The sequence below is a fragment of the Malus domestica genome, chromosome 03 (genome assembly GCF_042453785.1).
Source record: "Malus domestica chromosome 03, GDT2T_hap1".
NCBI classification, from domain to species: domain Eukaryota; kingdom Viridiplantae; phylum Streptophyta; class Magnoliopsida; order Rosales; family Rosaceae; genus Malus; species Malus domestica.
The window spans coordinates 37,655,334-37,663,587 of record NC_091663.1 but is presented as its reverse complement, the minus strand read 5'-3'; the positions used below and the strand labels follow the sequence as shown (position 1 = coordinate 37,663,587).

At 35.7% G+C, this 8,254-nt stretch overlaps 1 long non-coding RNA gene across 2 annotated transcripts; it reads left to right on the top strand.

Annotated features, from left to right (window-relative positions):
- The first annotated feature begins 434 nt into the window (after positions 1–434).
- On the top strand, positions 435–5,762 carry LOC103432644 (uncharacterized). Of its 2 annotated transcripts, XR_003772342.2 has the most exons (6): positions 439–619; positions 1,928–2,070; positions 2,740–2,784; positions 3,163–3,280; positions 5,042–5,177; positions 5,275–5,762. It is a non-coding gene; the product is annotated as an uncharacterized lncRNA (long non-coding RNA). The 2 variants fall into 2 exon arrangements; XR_003772340.2 differs by having other exon boundaries at positions 435–619; positions 2,740–3,280.
- The last annotated feature ends 2,492 nt before the right edge of the window (positions 5,763–8,254 follow it).

The following is an 8,254-nucleotide window of genomic DNA, read 5'->3' as shown; positions in this document are numbered from 1 at the left end:
GTTAATAATCTTATCGGAAATCCACCACCAATAATTGTATTTTCGGATAATGACACGTGGCGCAACGAGAACGATTAAAAATCTTATCGGAAATCCATCACCAATAATTGTCTTTTTCGGATTATGACACGTGGCGCAACGAGAACGATTAAAAATCTTATCCGAAATTACAAATAAAATTATTTTGTATTATTTTATAACTTTTCGGATTATGACACATGGCGCAACGAAAATGATTAAAAATCTTATTCGAAATTACAAATAAAATTATTTTGTATTATTTTATAAATAAATAAAATACTAATATTTTATTGCCTATTACCAGGGGAAGGGCTCCCAGATGCAAAAAACAGTTATTGTTCATTAATGGCAGTTAATGTTCACTTGATGGATTGAATAGTGAATTGTATGGGAGGGCTCCACGCTGGAACTGCTCTTATCAGCTTTTCCTTATTTTGTTTGACTCCTGCTCTCCCCGTCTCCTCCTCGCCTCACTCTTCTCCTGCACCAAGCAGCTCGATTTAGGGCTTCACCATTTCTCTTCTAATCAAGTTCTCTATTTCTCTCCCTATATTCTGAATCTAGGTCTCCTCTCGGCGCCTCCACCTAAGCCCCTCTGGTAAATTTCCCAACTTTTCCCCCAATTTTTTTTCTCTCTATTTCTGCACTTTCGAAAGGTTTCAGATTTTTGCCTTCTTAAGCTTATGTTTCTGAAAGGACCTTGATTTTGTGTTTAATTCGGGTTGTTGCGTCGTGAATTTTGAATTTTATGTTTAATTTGGGTTTTTACATTGTGAATTTTGAATCTTTAGCCTGATTATGCTGTAATTAATTTTAAGGGAGACTTTGGATGCGGTCCCTAACTATGAATATTCTTTGACTAAAACCTTGTTGATTTTCAATTTTTTATCTAAGTCCCTGAAATTAATGTGATAATTTATTTCTATGTACGTTACTATATTTTTTAAATTAAAAATTGAAATTTATATTTGTTTATATTAATGAGATTTTAAATAAAAAAACATAATTTGTGGGATTAAAAATATTAAAATATAAATATACTATTGTGTGTGTGTGTGTGTGTAAACATGGGTACGTTCATCAAAATTAACCAAAAAATTATTGTATCAAAACATGAGTACATTCTTCAAAATCACAAAAAAAAAAAAAAAAAATATTAGGCTTAATAATATTAGTAAATTTCTTCGATTAAACTTAACATGGATACATTCTCAAATCAAAGAAAAAAGAATGTACCCATATAAGTTTAAAAATGGATTAGAAAAAAATTGAATAGATTTTATATATAAAAAAGTGGTACATTTTACATATAACAAATTGGTATATTTAAGAATGAGTACATTTTAAGATTAAAAATTTGAAAAAAATTACATGAATTGGTACATATAATTAGCATGGGTACATTTAGAAAAAATAAAAATGGGTACAAATACAAATAAAACTTTAAAAAATATGGGCATAAAAAGAAATTAATATATGGGTACAAATTAAAACTAAAAAGAAAATTGGTACAAATTAAAAATGGGTACAAACTAAAAATAAAAATAAAAATATATGATAAAAAATTTAACTATAAATATAAATATACTAATTGTAACATTTTTAACATTAAATGAATATATTTAGAAATAAAAAATATTTTATTATTGAAATAATTAATAATGTTATTAATACCAAGGACCTTGATCAAAAATTGAAAAGGAATAAGGTTTTAATCAATGGAATAGCAAAAGTAAGGATGAGAACCTAATTTCTCCTAATTTTAATTTTGTGGGTTCGAGTAAATTCCTCACCTTTTCTTTTCGTTCTTTAATTTTTGAGTTTGATCTGTTAAATATGTGTGATTACTGGGTTTTTCCGATCTGTTAAGGATTGAGACTTTTGTTCTACCAAATTTGAGTTGCAGCAAAAGGAAGCTAGGAGGTGCAGCAACTGGAAGTCGGATTTCACTCACGTCGCTGCAATTAGATCAAGTTCTGGCTGATTTGATCTGAGCACGCACAGATTGTTTTTCGTGGTTTTTTCCTCCTACCCTCCTAGAAATTTGACGTACGAAAATTTCAAAATTTTTTGTGTTTTTTATTTATTTTCAGTGTTAATTTTTTATATGCGTACGAGTAATCAGGTTGCACGACCAATTAGCTACATAGTATTAGATGAAAAGATTATTAAAATTAATCTCACCAACCATATATATGCAGAAGGAATTCTTTGAATTTAGAAGGTCATCATGTGCAAACTGATGCACTCAGCCAATGTAGGGCTGGCCTTCCTGTGTGCTGGGAAGATTGTCTGGACATAAATGACTAGATTAAAACTAATTCCTAACTGATTTGTCTCAGAAATCCGTTTAGGTGTTAATTAAATCCAAATCCTGGCTGATATGTCTTAGGAATCCTTTTAATTATTCCGTCTGAACTTGATTATTTCCCATAAATTGGACTGATACTCTAAACTCTGTTTGGTGAACATCTAAGGTTTGATATTATCTGGGTTTGGTGTTAGTGGGGATGGCAGTGTCGTGCAAAGTTAGCCGTTCGTGGCTCACCGAAAAACCCCCTGATTGGGCTTTATCATTAGGAACTCATAATGTAGTAGATATTCCTCAATGCATAGGCCCCAATCCTAATGACTTTATATTTGATATTTAATCCTTGGATTAGTGTTAAATTCTATATTTTTTTAGTTTAATTTGTGTTTTCTTTTCTGTTTTTGCAGCTCATCGTCCAAGTATAAATGCTGTTGTGGAGCTACTTAAACAAGGTCCCTTTTCAGTTATTAAAACTCAATGTTACCTGTTTTCATTTCCAGTTCTTAAGTCTTCTATTTGTTTGCTTGCTGCAATTATTCAACTTATGCCGCTATAATATTTGTTTCCTTCTGTTTTGTCATCTATATTAATTACCATTTGGATCATGTGAATGACTACTTTCATGTATATTTCGAATAATGAGCAGTTTATTGCTGTTAATCTTTTGATCATTGTATATGTTGCTAATATACCTTCTCAAACAACTTACATGTAAACATTGATATATAAAACTTATTTATATGTTAATAGTATGGTTTCTTTACTTTTGAGATTGGTTGAACAACAACATTTTCTACTTTCTAGAGTTCATCCTCTTTATTTTAGCCCAGGCCGACTCACTCCATCATGCTCGAAGCTCTTCAACTTTTTCACACAAATTGCTCAAACATTCCTGCTCTCAAACATCTTAGATCCCTCATTCAACCTTCTGGCATCAACGCCCCAAAGGTATATTTCTCTCATTGCTTTCAGAATTCAGTGTGTGTGTATATATCAATGTATTAAAAGCGTGAGGCGTGGGCGAGGTGTCCGAGACGAAGCCCGGCCTAGGCGTGAGGCGAAGCCTCACGGGATTTAATTTTATATACATATACATGTTTTATATATTATACATATAATTGTATAAAAATAATACTATGTAAAATAAACATCTATTCTCAATTTTTCATTCAAATTCATAGTCATTCAAAAGATAATATCATCTAAATTCATCATTCAAAGGTAATATCATCCAAATTCATCATTCAAAAGGTAATTCAAACAAAGAAAACAATGAACATTCGATGCATGCATACAGTTAATGAACCAACAATTTATTAATTAATTTATATACCAACAATTTCCAACAATTTATTAATTAATTTATATACCCCTGTAGTCCCGACTACTTAGGCCTAACAATTTCCAACCTACTAGCACCTTCCACTAAATTTATAGCCTAACCTTCCCCAGAAAACCTTCCCCAGAAAATGCAGAGGCAGATTAATAAATTTATAGCCTAAACAAGGCAGCGCGCAGAGGCAGCACATAGAGGCAGATTAATAACTTTTCTGTCTAACTATTAACCCCTCTATTATAGCAAAACCTTCCCCAGAAAACTAAATCCCTAATTTCAGAATTTCAAAAACCCTAACCCTTGGGATCTTGCTGACGGCGCTGGGGCTGGTGTGACGGCACTGAGGTGATGGCGGTGTGGCGACGATGTTGCTCCAAGCGGCGGCGTGGCGACCAAACAGGTGTTCTGGGCTTCTGGGCTTCTGGGCTTCTGGCGCGCGGGAGAAGGCAGAAGGCAGAGGTAGACAAAGGCGTTCAAATTCGAAGGTATGGTATGAAGACTGAAAATCCTTACCCAAACGGCGTCGTTTTGGGTTTGGATGGTTTTCAAAAAAAAAAAAAAAAACAAAGTCTGACAAGGCGCCTGGATGCCTTGAGGCGCGCCTCCGCCGCCTCGGCGTCTCCGACGAAGCATTTCGCCTACTCCAGCAAAACTGAGGCGTTTGCCTCACCGTCCAGCCTCAAGGGCGCCCTAGGCGCGCCCCGAGGCGAGTTCTTTAAACATTGATATATATGTATGTATGTATGTTTTAGGTTTGGATGGTTTTCAAAAAAAAAAAAAAAAGTCTGACAAGGCGCCTGGATGCCTTGAGGCGCGCCTCCGCTGCCTCGGCATCTCCGGCGAAGCATTTCACCTACTCCAGCAAAACTGAGGCGTTTGCCTCATTGCCCACCCTCAAGGGCGCCCTAGGCGCGCCCCGAGGCGAGTTCTTTAAAACATTGGTATGTATGTATGTATGTATGTATGCGAAGACATTCACATATGGTAAAACTAAAGGGACGGTAGAATGCTTGAATAATGGAATAGAGTCGAGATTATGGTGAGAAAGGACAGTAAATAGCTATCACTATGTAATAGCTATCACTAACTTTTGTTTTTACTGTCTTATTGTATTTCCCATGTTGAGAGATATAACTAAAAGGACAGTAAAATGCTCGAATAATGAAACAGAGTTGAGATTATGCCCGAGGTATCTGGTAATCTTTCTACTTTACCAAAGCCAAATTGCAGTTTGTTTTGGAACAAAGAAAGATGCTCTGTTAATCTAGGGATATGGCACCTCTTTGGTTTTTGGATAGGATTTGGTGCATTATTGAATAAGAGCTTTTTTTCTTTAAAATTATCGAATCAGTGCTTATGTATGCTGTCTGCAGATGTTACAGTAACAACTACAAATACAAGTTGAGAGAAAGATCATATTCCTTTTGTGGTGCAGCTGGAGTTTGTTATCGTAAGTGGTGCTTTTAGTTGTATGGCCATATGAAGCTGCAGATGCAAATATTTCTTAAGGTAGTCTTCTTCATTATGAATAGATTCATACATGCATACTTATTCACGCTTGCATACAAACTTTGGGGTTGCTAAGATTTTCCTTTGGGTTTCATAGGTACATGATGATCCTTCTAACGCTCCAGTTTGATGGTCCAACTCAATGGGTGAGTAATGCCGTTTACAAAAACCAGTGTTATAAAAAACTCGCCTCGGGGCATGCCTAAGCGGCCTTGGAGGCGGGACGGCAACAATTTTGCCTCTGTTTTCTGGGAGTGGGCAGAAACTCACCTAGACTTCGTCAGAGTGCGCCTGAGGCGTTTGACTGGGCATTCCTAGTACCCTTCAGCAACCCAAATCTTGCTTGAAATTTGAAGTTTTCTGGAAACCTGGTTTTGTTTCTGGGTTGCAGCGGTGTCTTCACAAAGAAGACGATTGCCCGAAGAAGAAGAACGATTGTTTTTTTTATTTTTTTATGAAGTCTTGGCCCTAAACGATACCGTTTTGGCCAAGCCTTTTAATGTTTTGGGTAAAATACTGTTTACTACCCTCATGTTTCGTGGTTTTCAACATTTAGTACATCAAGTTTTTTTCGTCTCAGAGTCATACCTAAAGTGTAAATTTTGGGACAGTCTCATACATTCGTTAGTCAAACTGTTAAGTTTTTCGTTAACTGTGACGTGGCGCACTGACTGGGCGCCACGTGTCATCCACGTTTTTTTCTTTTTTTCTTTTCTTTTCTTTTCTTCTTCCTTCTCCTTCTTCTTCTTCCTCCGACTGCAACTTTCTTTTTTTTCTTTTTTTTTCCTTTTTTTTTTTGCTTCTTCCTTCTCCTTCTTCCTTCCTCCTTCCTTCCCTTTCTTCCCCTTCTTCCTTCTCATTCTCCTTCTTCTTCCTCCGAAATCTGGGGCAGTTTGTTTTTTTTTTCTTCTTTCTTCTTCTTCCTCCTTCTTCCTTCCCCTTCTTCCTTCTTTTTCCTTCTCCTTCTTCTTCTTCTTCTTCTTCCTCCGAAATCTGGGGAAGTTTGTTTTTTTTTTTTTCTTTTTTTCTTCTTCTTCCTCCTTCTTCCTTCTTCTTCTTCTTCTTCTTCTTCCTCCTACTGCAATTTTTTCTTCCTCCTTCTCCTTCTTCCTTCCCCTTCTTCCTCCTTCTTCTTCTTCTTCCTCAAAAAAAAAAAAAAAAAAAAAAAAAACTTTCATCTTCCCCCAAATTCGGAGGAAGAAGAAGAAGAACAAAGAAGGGGAAGGAAGAAGGAGAAGAAGGGGAAGGAAGAAGGAGGAAGAAAAAAAAAACTGAATCTGGGCAGATTCAGAGGAAGAAGAAGAAGAAAGAAGAAAAAAGAATGAAAAAACTGAATCTGGGTAGATTCGAAGGAAGAAGAAGAAGAAACAAAAAACAAAAAAAAAAAAAAGCTTCCCCAGATTCGGGAAGAAGAAGGAGAATGAGAAGGAAGAAGAAGGGGAAGAAAGGGAAGAAAGGGAAGGAAGGAGGAAGGAGGAAGGAAGGAAGAAGGAGAAGGAGGAAGAAAAAAAAAAAAAAAAAAAGTTGCAGTCGGAGGAAGAAGAAGAAGAAGAAGAAGAAAGAAGAAAAGAAAAAAAAAAACGTCGATGACACGTGGCGCCCAGTCAGTGCGCCACGTCATAGTTAACGAAAAACTTAACAGTTTGACTAACGGATGTATGAGACTGTCCCAAAATTTACACTTTAGGTATGACTCTGAGACGAAAAAAACTTGATGTACTAAATGTTGAAAACCACGAAACATGAGGGTAGTAAACAGTCTTTTACCCTAATGTTTTTAATGACTTGGCCCAAAACGATGTCGTTTTGGCCAAGTTTTTTTTTTTTTGTTTTTTTTTTAATATAGGAACATTTGGTCCGTATATATCTAGGGGTGTGTTATCCACACACCTTTTTTTACTTCTTACACATCTCTTGTTAATTTTTGTCCGTTGATCTTCTTCAATTCATCTGATCCGACGGTCGAAAATCGAAAAGGTGTGGGAGAAGTAAAAAGGGGTGTGTGGATATCACACCCCTATATCTACAACAAGCAATCCAATCACAGGAGGTCTCCTCCTCCTCCCCCACCCAATACCCAGTGCACGATTCTCTGTAATTCATCCAATCCCTCACTTTAAATTCTCAATCCCAATCCTATATTTCAATTTTACTCCAATCTCATACCACAATTTGTTTCAAAATTTTCCACTCCACCAAGTTTTTTAGTATTCTAATTTTAATTGGTCCCTGACTCCCTGGTAGTTTGGCGACTTGTTTGATTGTTGAAGTTGATTAATTTGTTTTACAAGTATTGTATTTTATATATATATATATATATATATATATATATATATATATAAAATTATAATTTTAGGAGACGGAGCTATCCATGAAACACCTCGTCTACGTCCTCACCTTGTAATACATTAACAAAAACCAACAATGACATTAAATTCCTGACCACCACACCACACCGCCTTATCGCCGCCATCACTCTTATGGCCGACGAAGCTTCCTTTCTCTCTCTCCCCCACCCTCTTCTTCTTTAAACTGGCACTAAATCTTTATTGATTCAGCACGTCAAAAGCAATGTTCTGTCAAGCTTGGAATCTGGGATGCAAGGAGGATTTCTAATTGATCGATATAGTTGAAATCTGAAACAACACGATGACAACGACAAAGGTTGAGATCAGAAACGATGCGGCGACGATAAATGCCAACATTTGAAACGAGGCAAAGAGAAATTGGATACGAATGAGAAGGAAGATTTAGATAAAAAGAGAGAAAATAAACTTAGACGGTGGTGAGCAATTGCGACCGACTTGCATGGCGGGGAAATTAGGGTAAATTGTAGTGGGGCTTGGGTTGTTGGTTTTTTTTTTTTTTTTTATGTTTTGTTTAATTTTCAAATTTTTAATTAATTACTAGCATATGGACACACACAAAGTGTGAGAAAAAATTTTATTTTTGTTTTTGAAATAAGGAGAAAGGAAGAGAGTGATAGAGAATGTAGGAGTGTGAAGTTTTTTTTTTTTAATTAGAGATGTTAGGATTACATGTAGGTGAGGTTTTGGAAAAAAAAAAAAGCAAAATTT